Source organism: Vipera ursinii (assembly GCF_947247035.1).
Source record: "Vipera ursinii genome assembly, chromosome: 2".
NCBI lineage: Eukaryota > Metazoa > Chordata > Lepidosauria > Squamata > Viperidae > Vipera > Vipera ursinii.
Genome location: NC_139513.1, coordinates 50641284 through 50656468, shown reverse-complemented (window position 1 = coordinate 50656468; position 15185 = coordinate 50641284). Strand labels below are relative to the sequence as shown.

The following is a 15185-nucleotide window of genomic DNA, read 5'->3' as shown; positions in this document are numbered from 1 at the left end:
TACTAAAAGTTAAATGTTAGCTTGAATAAAAGTGCTTACTATTTGCTTTTAGGAAAAATAATAAAAAAGCTTTATGATGTAGCTTTGGTAAAAGCTGTACTCAACCCTGGATTCTTTACTAAATACTGGATCCTGTCAACAAATGCTTTTACTATGAAGCATCTATCTCCACTACTTCACATATCTTAAAGGAACCTGACAAAGTGAGAACATAATTTGTATCAGAGAGATCTTATTCTGTAAGCTATGTTACACATAAACACTAATCTTCCTCACAGCCTTTTAAGATCTAATAGTACACCCCAAACATTTAAATTATAATTGGAACATATACCGTTTAGACTTTAAACAAATCTAAACACATTTTACTAAACTTAGTTAAATATCTGGAGAGAAAAACATACCAAACTTTCACAAAATGTATAAGTGTACCTAAATCTAGACCAAGTAGATGTTCAGAATTAACAAAAATTATCTTACATAGATATATGGATTAATAGCAAAGAGCATGCAGCGGATATTACATTTAACTATGCTTTAAGTATATACCTCCATTTTTGGACAAATAGCTGTAATTTCTGCAGCTTGATCTCTATATACTCAACCTCTATTTTTTATTATCCAGGTACTCGTATTTTTCAAAATCATTCCTTTAAAATAAAATAATCATTTTAAAACTATGACTTACAAGCATTGCTCATCTGAGGCTGAAATATATCCAAGCAGTATACACTTAAAAATTAAAAGATCAATGACTGGCATTTATTAGTTGTCCAGTATCTTTCATCAAAATAGCAAATATATTCCATGATAAGGGGCTGCTTTTAGAGAGAGAAAAGCAAAACCTATCTGATCTCCGACAAGGTAGAAGGAACCATCAGAGAGAGAGAGGGTTTATGAAACTGCTATTGCAATTGCCATTAATATTGGTAGTGGCAAGTCAGCTAGATGTTTAGACTGGATTTGGCATTTTTATCTACCTATCAAGCCCTTGCAAACAATCCAAGATAGGCAAATGTTCTTGTTTGATGATATTAAATGTATATAAGGAATATAAGGAATTCCTACTAAAGCTGCTGCTGGGAAAGATTGAGGGCAAGAGAAGAAGGGGACGACAGAGAATGAGGTGGCTGGATGGAGTCACTTAAGCAGTAGGCATGAGCTTAAATGGACCCCAGAAGATGGTAGAGAACAGGAAGGCCTGGAGGAACATTGTCCATGGGGTCACGATGGGTCAGACACGACTTCACAGCTAACAACAACAAAGTAAAGCTGCCTTTTGCAATTGACTGATGGTGATTTTGTCAATGTTAATGGTGTTCAAGTGTGCTCCAAATATTGTGGGATAGCACCCAAAGCATTCATCACTAGTGGCACTATTTTTGTTTTCTTTTGCCAGTTCACCCTCTTCTATTCTGCTTTCATTAGGTACTGCCACATCCACTATCCAGACTTTTTTTCCTTTTTCTTATCAACAACTGTTAATTCTGCAGTGTTAGGTGGCAGATATTTGTCTGAACTGTAAAGTCCCAAATGAAGCTTCTCCATTTTCAATTACTTTGTGGTTTCACCAATTTTTGCAAACAGGCAAATGGTATTTCTTGCAGATATTCCAATGGATCTTTGTTGCTACTTTGTTTGCTGTTGTTTGACGTCAGTCTGTGTGAACTTCTTGTAGCAACTAACTAGGTGGTCCACTGTTTTTTCAGCTTCTATGCGGAGGCAAATGCATTACTCGTAATTAGTCATGGATTCTAACATTCCTTTTTCCCTTTTAGTAATGATGTGCTATTTTGTGATATTACTTTTGCCTTGCTGTTAGCTATTTGAAACCCATTAAATAAGAACACAACAAGGGACAAGCATTTCTCCGAACCACCTTGAGTATACAACCCACAGCACAGGGACAATATTGCTTAACATCTACCACATATATACTGGAAAACAAATGTAGAGTTTTCTGCTTGCCAAAAAAATCTCTTTCTTCAACATACAATATTTATCTGTTAGGTGCGAAATGCAAAAGACGCCGCCAACACTGAAGCTTCCTTTTAAAAACTGTAGCTCACATAGAATAGCTCAAATGAGAAATATAAAAACTGTTGATTCTACAAAGGGATAGGGAAACCTAGGAAACAGACTTCAAAGTCATCAGACATTTTCATTTCCCCCAGCCAAGAGAGACGCCGTCTGCTTGGAAACATGCACAACAGCAACTCTGCCAGGAACAGAGAAGAATCCAAGTTATCATATGTTGCTGACATCAGGAAAAGCTTCTTATACACCTCTCCCCACACAATGAGCTCCCTTCATTTAATCAAAAAGCAAAAACTGCACACCTCTTTTGACCGCTAATATTTTTTTTCCATTTTAGGAGCTTTTCCAAAGCTGATATATTAAGTGCCACCAACAAGTTTTGTGAGGAACTTCTTTCCTTTTTCACAAAATCAGGAAGTTTTGCTTCTAACATTAAACAAATCTGTTTAATGTGAACTGTGGGCTGTGATGTATATTCTCTTCACTAACTAGAAAGTAAAAAGCAGCTTGTACTATTGGCAGATGGTAAAGACACAAGGAAAAGGAATAGAACTACGCACCAAAAACCTATTATAGCTTATTCCTATAGTAAGAAACATGATTTATTTTGGTGTTCAAGCTAAGGTTTATGTTAGCTCTGCAGCTTTTGGAAAGTGGATTCTTACCTTTAAGAAGAGATGGCTCTGATACGGCTTAAGTTCAATTCTATAAATGCAGAATTAACACAGAAAACCAACACCAGTTTGAAATAAGTATTTATTTATTTATTTTTTAAAAAAAGTGGGACAACAAAACAAAACATCTTGAATCTGTATCTTTTGATTGAAAAGAAAGGTAAAACGGAGGCGTGATTTAGCATGAAAAGGTTCCCATAGATACGCCAGCAGCAATTAGGCCATGAAAAGTAGCAAATTCTAAAAGTATTGTATTTTTCTCAGTGGCGCATTCTGACACCAGCACTACATAAAGAAAGCAAAAAATGTCTCAGCAAGACAACTTGCCATTGATCAGCACAAAGTAGAGCACATTTTAGTATGATTCTTATTGACACGCTTTAGCCAACTGATTGTTGATCCAAGAAGTGGCCCAATTAAAATGTGGCACTGTTGTAACACCCTGGGGTGAGACATCTGTTCCTGCTGAATTAACAGCACGCGCGCGCACACACACACACACACACACAAACACAAAGGCAGAGATGAACAACTCTTGGGCAATTTTTTTAAAAAAAGTCACATAGCAGCAGTGGGTATAATTCATGCAGAAGTGATCAATAAAGGAAACTAGCCTCTGAAAGGCTAATAATATTGTGAACAAAGATATTGACTATGCTGAAAGAATCAGAGAATGCTTTACAAGCAATGAATGTGGCCTCTCAGCATTATTAGGCGACAGGAGACCGCCTGCAGTTCACAAAAGGGGATGAGAAAAACTTTAGCAGATGAAGCCTTTTGGCAGAAAGATCATATGAAAAGCAAAGGAGAGCCTGAAGGAGACCAAACTGGCTTCATCAGAAATATCTTTTGCCTCTTAAAAAAAAAACTACTTTCAACAGTGAATGAAAGCGATAATTTGGACCAGGAGGGAAAGAGATAATTTTTTTCCACTTTTCTTTAATATCATCCATTTGCTGATTTTTACTTCTAAATTAATGTAGTTACACTTCAAAAGGCATCTACTAAGAACACCTTGGAGCATTTAACAGGCAGAAAAGAGGGAAGGGGAGGGGGGGTCTTAACCATGTTCCCAATATGCATTATAAAAGCTGTTTCTAAATAAGTTATCAGACAAGAACCAGGGGAGAATTCAGTGATTCCAGAAGGTGGGAAAAATGCCTCCTCAATTGGTGTCATTCTCAGAATGGCAATTAAGTTCAGAAAATGGATTGATGGATTCCCTACCCATCTTAATCAACATGCACAGGAATGACATTCCCCCCCCCCCCTAAAAGCTAGCATACCTATTGGGAGGGTAGGTAATCCTTTTTGTAATCTTCTCTAAAATCATCCGCCACAAGATGAAGTTTAGGAGGACAAAAACGAGCATTTGACCAATGAATTGATCCCCAGAAAGAAAGAAAGGGAAAGAAACTTTGAGCTCAGGGCCCACATGTAGTATGGCTTTGATATTAAAGGAAAATGATAAAGAGCACAAATGATCTTTGATCTTTCCGAGTCGCTCATTTCCCAAACCAAATCAATCCTTAAGCAAAATAAAATAACCACCACTGCATTAATTGCTAGGAGACAATGTGTTATTTTGCAGAAAAGGGATATTAGCCGAACACAGCTTTATTTCCGGTCCCTGAAAAATAAAGTGGTTGGTGACAGGATGGGTTACACTTGCTTCATTGACATAAAAGCTACAACAAGCAGGCAAGGAATGAATGAAAGTTTATTTTCTAGAAAGTGGCAAATGGTCTTCAATATCCTGTCCACAAAACTTCAGAGAAAAATCAATATTTAATGGGGTCATTTTTCCAGTGGCTGCTGATTTCAGAGCCGATGCAGGTCAAACCTTTGGCTGACCTAGGCAACCTAACAGCCAGCTCTGCTTTCAAAGGAAGCAGTTTCTTGTTCTCATTTCTCATGGTCTGCTTGCCTTGCTTATGAGTTGCTCTCCTCAGACCTAGTTATCAAATGACCTAGTTATTTACTTCTGTTGCACATTAAGCTATCCATCTGTTGAAAGGGGGACTATCTGTGTTGCTTGGCTTGAAAGAAATGCATGATAGAGTCTAAGATTTGACAAAGAACTATTTTAATTACCCAAAATGGTCCAAATTAGTTTTGAATGGGATCTAATGACCAGAAAATCTCCTTGGTGTGCTTGGAATGATGAATCAAAGCTGATTAATATTTATCTTGTGATCAATGCAGAATTTTACACATTTCCCGGTTAAATTCTACCTTGAATCCCTTCAGCCTGCCTAGATTCAAGATTGCCTAGATCTTTTTGAATCTTCTCTCTGTTTTTTAAATAATTAACCACCATTCCCAATTTTGCATCATTGGGAAACTTCATAAGTGTTCCCTCAACTCCCTTGTCTAAGTCATTGCTAAAAATGTTGAACAACTCATGATCCAGGACAAGGCTTCATGGCTTTTCACTTGATACTTTCCTATAAGCTGAAGTCATCACGGAGCCATCAATGAGCATTCTTTGGTGTAGTCATTCAGCCAACTATGTAACAAATGTATCACCTAACCCATATTTTACCATGTTATGCAAGAGGATATCATGAAACATTTTGCCAAATGTTTTTCTATGAGCCAGATATACTGCATTTGTGGCATTCCTCTGCTCTGTTCAGCTATAAACTCTATGAAAGGAGAAAAGAAAGTTAGTCTGGAATGATTTGTTTGCACACACCCATGACACTCTTGTCATTTGTAGTGCGCAGGTGTCCTTAGCCAGTCTAAATATATGTAGTTTCCTGGGTCCCCCTTCTTCTGATAGATTATCAACAGCAATTCTGCAATGCATCACCATAGTTCCTTTGGTTCCTTCAGGTTTTAAAGATCTGAATTATTTAAATTACCTACCTTCTCTCTTAGCTAATAGTAAGCTACAGTTCTCTTGTTCCCTATTGGCAGAATGACCAGTTAGAGCAGACATGACAAACTCATGAGGTCACGTGACATCGCGCAACGTATCGGAAGTTTTTTCCCATTGCTGGCAATGGGGTGGGCGCGGTTTCCTCGTGACGTGTCCGGCTCGCAGGCCGGCAGTTTGACACCCCTGAGTTAGAGTTTCATTTATCTCCTGAGAGAAAGCAAATGCAAAGAAGGAATTAGGAAATTCTGTCTTCTCATCATCACCTCTTATAGAGTTACTGCTTTCTCACAATGGGATTATGCTCATTTTGGCTTTCCATTTATTTCTAACTTACCAAATGAACTCTTTTTGGTGTTACATATACTGTATCTCACAACTCTCAGTTCATTCTGAGCTTTAACCTTTCCAGCCAGAATTCCTACACCTGTCTATTGTCCTAAACGTAGCAAAAAAGCAGAACAGTTTGGGGGCAGAAAGGACAAAAAAAAAGGCTGAATGATACGTGTACAAACTGTCTGACACTCTGTGGTTCCTGGGTGATTTTTTATTTACCTATTGTTGCATGCATACATTTGCAAATAAAGCTTACAGCTATGGTGGTACAGTGGTCAGAATGTAGTATTGTAGGCTAGCTCTGCCCATAGTCAGGAATTCAGTTCTGACAGTGCTGAAGGTAGACTCAGCCTTCCATCCTTCAAGGTTGGTAAAATGAGGAGCCAGATTGTTGAGGGCAATATGCTGACTCTGTAAACAGCTTAGAGGGGGCTGTAAAGCACTGTGAAGCGGTATATAAGTCTAAGTGCTATTGCTATTACTATATCACTGCTTGAGGAAAGAAGGGAGAGGTAAAATTATACATTGCTGAAAAAATGGAAACATGGGATATAAAAAAAGCATTAACAGAGCTCCTTCTGCCTTCTGTAATAAAGTGTTGGGTGATTGCAGTTAATGAGCTACATTGACCTTAAACCGGGGTAAATGAACTGCAACCTCAAGGCCTTAACCCTTCTTTTTTTGCAAATTGCTTTTGGAGATTGCAACTGCCTAAAATTGGGCAGGTGATTTCTCAAGTATTTGCAGGCAGGAACTAGTGTTCCAATATCTCATGGGCTGCCACAAAGAAGAGAGAGTCAAACTATTCTCCAAAATGCCCGAAAGCAGGACAAGAAGCAACGGATGGAAACTAATCAAGGAGAGAAGCAACCTAGAACTAAGGAGAAACTTCCTGACAGTTAGAACAATTAACCACTGGAACAACCTGCTTCCAGAAGCAGTGAATGCTCCAACACTGGAAGTTTTTAAGAAGAGACTGGACAGCCATTTGTCTGAAATGGTATAGGGTTTCCTGCCTGAGCAGGGGGTTGGAATAGATGACCTCCAAGGTCCCTTCCAACTTTACTATTACTACTAGATGAAAAGTTCCTCCTTGGGGATCTAAAATAAGCTTAACCACACAGGTCTAAAAACTAAACCCAAAAAAAAATCAAGCATCTGAAGAAAAAAAAACAAAGCAAGAAGGAAAATCCTGGCAACCTGATGATAACCACACCAACTCTGCATTGCTGCTGTTGCCTTTTATGGTTAAAAAACTCTAAAGCTGTTTTGGCCCCAAATGGCTGCTCATTTAAAGTTGTTAAATCTCCTGAAGGGATGAAATGTTCATTCCCTTCTTCCCAGCCCTGTTTAAAGGTGATATAATTTATACTAAGGGGAAAATCTACCGTATTTTCCGGCCGTATAAGATGACTTTTTAACCCATGAAAATCATCTCAAAAGTTGGGGGGGTCGTCTTATACGCCCAGTCGTCTTATACACCGGAAAATACGGTATATGGGATAGAGAGAAAGAGACACAGAGCAGAGCTTTAACCCTTACAAGCATACAGAAGAATGTTGTTTGTTCTTTTATAAATCAACTGAAAACCAATTTACATATGGTCTGGATTGATTATAAAAAGTCATTTGATTCATAACCACACAGCTGGGTCACCAAATATTTGGAAACAATTGATGTCAGTAAAAATATCGGAATGTTTTTATTTATTTATTTAGAAAAATAAATAATGAAGGCAGAATTGATGGTTGGAAATGAAAAATATGAGCTTGTCAACATTTGGAGAGGCATCTTCCTGGTGATCATTATCACTCTTATAATTTGTCATTGCTGTGATCCCACTTTCAGTGATTTTGAAGAAAACAAACATTGGCTAGCATACAGCAAAAAATGCTAAAAAAATCTTACATTTGTTTATATGGATGCTCTGATGCTTTTATGGAAAATAGAAATCAAATTACAAATTTATATACATGTATACAATTTTAAAAATAATTAGTAAAATTTAAAATCTCCTGATAACAGATCAAATCATCTCTATAAATGGTATTCATTTGCACTTCATCTAAGTCACTTATCTCATTCATTTCCTCTACTTTTAGATGCAGCAAGCCATGTTTCAAAGTAAGATTTACTTCAATTACAATTACCCCAATTGGTTCAAAGAAATTTAAATGCTTCCAAAGCAAGTTAAATTACACAAAAAAGCCAACACAGTGCTAGGCTGCATTAACAGAGGGATAGAATGAAGATCACATGAAGTATTAATACCACTTTACAATGCCTTGGTAAGGCCACACTTGGAATACTGCATCCAGTTTTGGTCACCAAGATGTAAAAAAGATGTTGAGACTCTAGAAAGGGTACAGAGAAGAGCAACAAAGGTGATTAGGGGACTGGAAGCTAAAACATATAAGGAATGGTTGCTTGAATTGTGTATGTCTAGTTTAATGAAGAGAAGGACGAGGGGGGACATGACAGCAGTCTTCCAATATCTCAGGGGCTGCCACAAAGATGAGGGAGTCAAGCTATTCTCCAAAGCACCTGAAGGCAGGACAAGAAGCAAAGGATGGAAACTAATCAAGGAGAGAAGCAACCTAGAACTAAGGAGAAACTTCCTAACAGTTAGAACAATTAGCCAGTGGAACAATCTGCTTCCAGAAGCGGTGAATGCTCCAACACTGAAAGTTTTTAAGAAGAGACTGGACAGTCATTTGTCCGAAATGGTATAGGGTTTCCTGCCTGAGCAGGAGGTTGGACTAGATGACCTCCAAGGTCCCTTCCAACATCTTCATCTTCATCATCATCATCATCATCATCATTATAGAGCTTTGGTGGAGCAGTGGGCTAATGCCTCCTTAAGTAACACCAGCTGCCTGCAATTAGTGCAGGTTCGCATCCCACAAGGCTCAAGGTTGACTCAGCCTTCCATCCTTCCGAGGTAGGTAAAATGAGGACCCAGATTGTTGGGGGCAATTAAGCTGACTTTGTAATAATGCCGCTTGGGGTGTGTGTGAAAGCCCTAATAAGCAGGCATATACATAGAATGAAGGCTACTGCTAAGCTTGTAAGCCGCCCTGAATCTTCGGAGAAGGGCGAGATATAAATGGAATTAAAAAATAAAAAATTATTATTATTATTATTATTATTATTATTATTATTATTATTATTATTATTATTTTATACCAGAGGGCAGGGCAAGAAGCAATGGATGGAAACAAACCAAGGAGAGAAGCAACCTAGAACTAAGGAGAAATTTCCTGACAGTGAGAACAATTAATCAGTGGAAAAACCTGCCTCCAGAAGCTGTGAATGGGCACAAGACAATTCTCTTCTGGTGATACGTAGTGACATGTCTGTTCATTCAAAACTTAGATGCTGCAGTGGGCCATAATCCCAGATAAATATGAATATGTTTACAGTTCATAGCTCATTCTCTCACTCTCTGCAGTAATCTTCAACCCAAAGACCCCATTTTTAATTTTTGTACTTTTTTAGTCTGCTTTTCAGAGAAAAAAAAATGACACCTGTGGGAAGTCAGCCCCCCCCCCGAGAAGGAAATATTAAAAGGGCAGAATATATTTCCCTAAAAGATTTTAAAAGCAGAAACCAACCCTGCCCCAAGTCTCCCTGTCCCAAGCAGAAACCAAGTCTGCAGGAATGCTGAAGTGATAATCTTGTCAGGAAACTGGGATTAGGAAGAAAGATCTCTAGCATCAACATCAGGCACAGCCTCAGGGAAGCAGGATATAACCATTGGGACATAATAGGATTATCCCACCACCATCAAGAATACCAGAAAGGCACACCCAGACTCAGGTCAGAATATGTGACACAGGAAATATAAAGCCTCAAACAGGAACAGGAAACCACTCCGAACAAAAGGCTCCAGAGGGTATAAAAACCCACTCCCTACATGTGTTCTGTCCCTTTCTTCCAGACCCTTCTTCCTGTCTGGCTCTCCTTTTCAATAAAGTGCAACTTTCTTCCTAAAGCAGTCACCATGTTGTTTATCCCCGGCTTGGACTGAACCATGATGAAGACTTTTTCTTCAACACACCCTTCCAATTATCGAAAGATGGATGGATCTTCCTCATCCATCAGTCATCCATCATGTTAATAAATATCTAGCCACACAGCAAATAAGAGCAGGCCAATATTTACTATTTATTCATTTCATTTTATTTATTTCTATACTACTACACTCCATATGACACAAGATGCCTCAAGACTGGTGGAAAACAGTGTTGCTTCCCTTTCTAATACAAGCAAACAGCACCCAGAAAACCACCCTTTATCTTGCAGAGGTAAATTTATCTTTTATTTTAAACTCACCTTCCATGCCCTCAGCCCACAATTGCTTATTGGCTGGATTTACAGCCTCTGCCACCTATTTTGCTCTCTCATTTCCCAGCCGACTCCCAGCAGTGCAGTACAAATTCTTTCCTTATGAATCAATAGAAAGAAAGGCTAAAAAGGAATAAAAAGAACTTAAACTAATGCTGGAACTAGCTTTCCAGCGACAGCCTTCTGTCATGACTTGGCACAATCAGTACTAACCAGATAAAAACCACAGCAATTAGCAGAGTTTTCTAGCAAACCATGAAATAATTGCTGGTGCATTGGAAGTGCTGTTTCCTGATGATGTCATATATCATTTGGTTATAAAGCGGAAACAATCTTTCTCTTTTATGCATCTCACATTCCTGCCACATTTGAACCTCCACCTCCCATGCATCATAACCCCAGTGAAACATGCCACATCCATCGATTAAACATTTTTGACATGTTGCCAAACTTTCTTAGCCCATTTAGCTAATAACACTTTTGAATCAAATGTAAATAGTAGTTTACCAATGGAAAAAAGGAAAGTGTTAACCAATTTTTTTATCCATTCCCGTTTCTTAAGTGGGCATTTATGGTGCATGGTTACCACACATAAGCAAGCTAAGGATCTAAACTTCTGCTTCATTTCAAAATGCAGATAAATTAAGCCAAACAGAGTCAAGCCAAGTTAATGTTTGGATAGCCCTATCCCAGATAATAATAATAATAATAATAATAATAATAATAATAATAATAATAATAATAATAATAAGAAGAAGAAGAAGAAGAAGAAGAAGAAGAAGTTGGAAGGGACCTTGGAGGTCATCTAGTCCAACCCCCTGCTCAGGCAGGAAACCTTATACCATTTCAGACAAATGGCTGGCCAGTCTCTTCTTAAAAACTTCCAGTGTTGGAGCATTCACCACTTCTGGAGGCAGGTGGTTCCACTGGTTAATTGTTCTAACTGTCAGGAAGTTTCTCCTTAGTTCTAGGTTGCTTCTCTCCTTGACTAGTTTCCATCCGTTGCTTCTTGTCCTGCTTTCAGGTGCTTTGGAGAATAGCTTGACTCCCTCTTCTTTGTGGCAGCCCCTGAGATACTGGAACACTGCTATCATGTCACCCCTCACCCTTCTCTTCGTTAAACTACACATACCCAATTCCAGCAACCGTTCCCTATATGTTTTGAACATATGTATGGATGTGCATATAATTTCTATACTCAATCCTTCATTTTATATGTATAAAGTCAAGAAAAAAATAATGTGAGCAAACATTTTACCCCTCCCCCCCACACACTCAGAGAAGAAGAGAGAAGTTCCCTGAGGATGGGCTGGTAACACAAGTCCAAAAGACTAAATCTCTGATCCCGGCCAGTGACCCAGATTGGATCCTGCAACATTATCCTGGGACCCGTATATTTGCCTTCATTTGTGAAACATTTTACTGTTCCTCAAGATATAGAAAAAATAGTAACAAGGTGGTAATAGTTTAGTGAGTCAGTCCAGATCAACAGTCTTGAATATGCAGCTGGAGACAATAGTCATTTGTGCTGATTAATACATGATGTAGGGCTTTCCCACAAGCATATCTTTCAATTAGCTCAGTGCATCTTTTCTTATTATAGCTTTCTCACTGACTACTTCGCTTCAAGCTTGATGTGGCATGCAATTGTTTTGTTATCCCAGGGCTATTCTGGGACTATACATTGCATAGAAATTCCTAGAAATTCACACGTCAGCCACCTAAGGTATGGGAAAAGAGTTCTACAATAGCTTATGTCATTAAAACTTGATTCATTTACACAAGATGACATAAATTATCTTGTTACCATGTGTAATTTGGGTGGCCATGTAAATGTATTTAATAAATAAAATAAAATAAAAATAAATATGCTGTTTGCATAAAATACCTTAACACAAACATCAATAAGGTATTCAAAAATTTATATTAAATAAATATATTAAATAATATATTAAATAAATATATTAAACATTATAAAAACAGTTTATTAATTAATAAACTCTCATAAAAGCATGAATAGTCACTTGAGGCACATCCTATAATTTAGAATATCAGATACAAACATAGAGCAGAAATTATCTGAGAACAATAAATGAAAATACCCTGACCACTTTTTATTTTAAAAGTGAAATGAAATCAAGTTAGAAAGAAATACTTTTTTCCAAGGTAAAGCATCTGAAAGGTAGATAAATGAAATTTACTATCTCACCACTAACAAATTCTTTTCAGATCTTTTAAAAACTACCAGATTCCAAGTCTTTAAAAACCTGATATATATATTTCCCTACCCATATAGAGGAAAATCATTTAGTTCAAACACGTATCTGTCATAAATCAAAGGTATCTGGTTCAGCTCTAACCTTCATTCTTGAACTAGAATATTTTTTTTATTCTTTTAAGATATAGATTTGAGGCTGGTTTGATACTAAGTACTTAATTTGTGTCCGGTGAAGGGTGCACCTACAGAAGTTGAAAGTATTCACCCATAAAGATATTGCAAAAAGTCAAATGAAAATAAAACTGGAAGAAGGATGAAGGAAGAATCTAATTTTAGACTTGAAGACCATAAACCTGCTGTAATTCTGCTTCACAAAGCATAGCCAGTTAACTTGTCAAACTTCATAGCACTAGTTCCTCAAATTAAACACACACACACACACACACACACACACACACACACACTCCCCATATTCTCCATTAAGCTTATACACCAGAATTTCCAACAGGATACTTTTCCTTCACATTCAACATTTCGTAGCACATAGCTGTGCCCTAGAAAAATACCTACTGTGCTCCAGCTCAAAACTTAGAAACATGAGAATAACCATCACTCCGTCCAGAAAATGTTGCTTTTTTATAGCATTACAGTAAGGTAATCCACGTTGGCCAAAACATAAAAACCAGCAAACTGAAGAAACATCTGTATTTACAAAGGAGAAAACAAAGAAAGCATTCTCTGATGTGCTTCCTTCAGTAAGCAAGTTCAGATCATTATCAAGTAACTCTAAATAGCATATACGAATTAGGCTGGTATCTTTCCAAACCTACTCTTAATGCTCATTTTGTCATTGCTTTCTGGTTTCCATTCTGTAGCATTCTTTATTTCCTCAACTCCTGAACTAATTTCAATTCCAAATTAATTTCAGCTGAATAAAAGCAATGATACAAAGGAGAAAGCAAACTGGATTACACTATAATACATGAATACTTAGTTCTAGAGTCCAAACCGAGACAACAAACATTTTGAAAGTGGAAACCCAGGTGCTTAAAAATCAGACTAGATTATTTCACATTTACTTTGGCAACTTATATACATTTCTGAAGGAAAAGCTCACCTGCTTTAATGTGAGATGCGTAAAACAACAACAGCTCAGGGTAAAATTTCAGCAGAAGGCTGTCCCCAATGCTGTAATATTTTTTATTACAAAAATGTAAGGGGAAAAGGTGCATTTGTCTGAAATGCAAACTATCAACTGGAAAAGTTTATGACTCCTTTGAAGGAATGCAAGCGAGCAGAAAAAATGCAATTTAGTCTTTTTTCCCCCCCTCACCACACTTCACAAGGAAAGCCTTCTTTATCTGATAGGCAGATCTTCTTCCTGGCATCAGTCAAGGGGCTCTCCTCTTTCTGAAGTAAATGAAAGTTCAGAAAAGAAATTTTCTTCAGAGGAAGAATGGGAGTACTGATTCCATGTCTTACTCCCTACCGCAAGTGGAAATAATTTTAAAGCTGCTGCACACCAACTGTACAATTTGGTTTTCCCTTTTCATTAGATAATAGGTTAATATAACATCTCTGGTAAAGGGTTCCCACCCACCCACCTTAACACAGTTGGTGGTTAGAAATGTTCACAAATTGAAAGCTTCTATGGCAAAAATTAGAGTTTTTCCAACTTTAGAGCTGGAGAGAAACATTTGCATGTTTTAAGAATGTTCCATTTGGAATAAAATTTCTATTATCTTTGATCACTAGAAATGTTTTGAGGCCCATTTGATTTATTAAGTTAGTGTTAAATGGGCACCATAAGTGGGCATCATTAGTCTTTTCCTTCTGTGGCTCGACCTTAAGCATGGCAACGTGGTTCACATGATTTGCCTGCAAAGAGAAAAATGGACTTTAAAAATAGACACTCGGGGCGGGTTTGTTTCCTTCTCTATGCAAGGCACTGCTTTCTGAAACAGTTCACTGATCTTCTACTACAGCCTATTTGGGCTCAGCGGTGGCCTTACATTTATCATCTCTTATTTTGTTCAACATTTTCAGTAATAACTGCTTGAAATTGCTGCAAGGCTCAAGTAGTTTTTTTGTGTTTTGAGATATTTGGGGTTGGGCCTTGATCTCCGTCAGCAGTGGCTTATACAGCTAGTCCTCAGCCGAAAACTACAACTGGCACCAGAATTCTGTTGCTAAGCAAGATGGTTAAGTGAATCACACCCAGTTTATGATTTTTTTTGCCACAGTTGTTGAGTGAATCAGGCAGTCATTAAGTGAACCCCGCTTCCCCCACTGTCTTCGTTGGATGCTGGCTGGGAAGTTTGCAAACGGCGATCCCCGTGACTCTGGAATGCCGCAGCCATCATAAATACATGCCAATTGCCAAGCGCCCAAATAGCCATAAGTCACTTTTTTCCAGTGCTGTTGTAACTTCAAACAGCTACTGAATGAATGGTTGTAAGTCAAGGACTACCTGTAACACAAAAACAAGCAGAAACTTCTTCTATAATAGGGCTGTAACAACTTATCCTTCTATCCTTCTATAACAGGGCTACCACAATTTCAGAAAGCAGCAGCAGCAAAGAAAATGCATGCCAAACTCTCACTTTCTCTGGAAACCGCATGCACACAATGGGGGCTAGCTCAGTTCACAGCCACCCCTGTTTGCCCTTCTCAATCCTGCCTTATCTGAAGA

General features: G+C 37.9%; 1 protein-coding gene across 1 annotated transcript in view; it reads right to left on the bottom strand.

Annotated features, from left to right (window-relative positions):
- The window catches only part of GRIP2 (glutamate receptor interacting protein 2), a gene marked incomplete at its 5' end in the record, with an annotated part of 556895 nt that overhangs the window by 79676 nt on the left and 462034 nt on the right, over positions 1-15185 (bottom strand). The window lies entirely within an intron of this gene.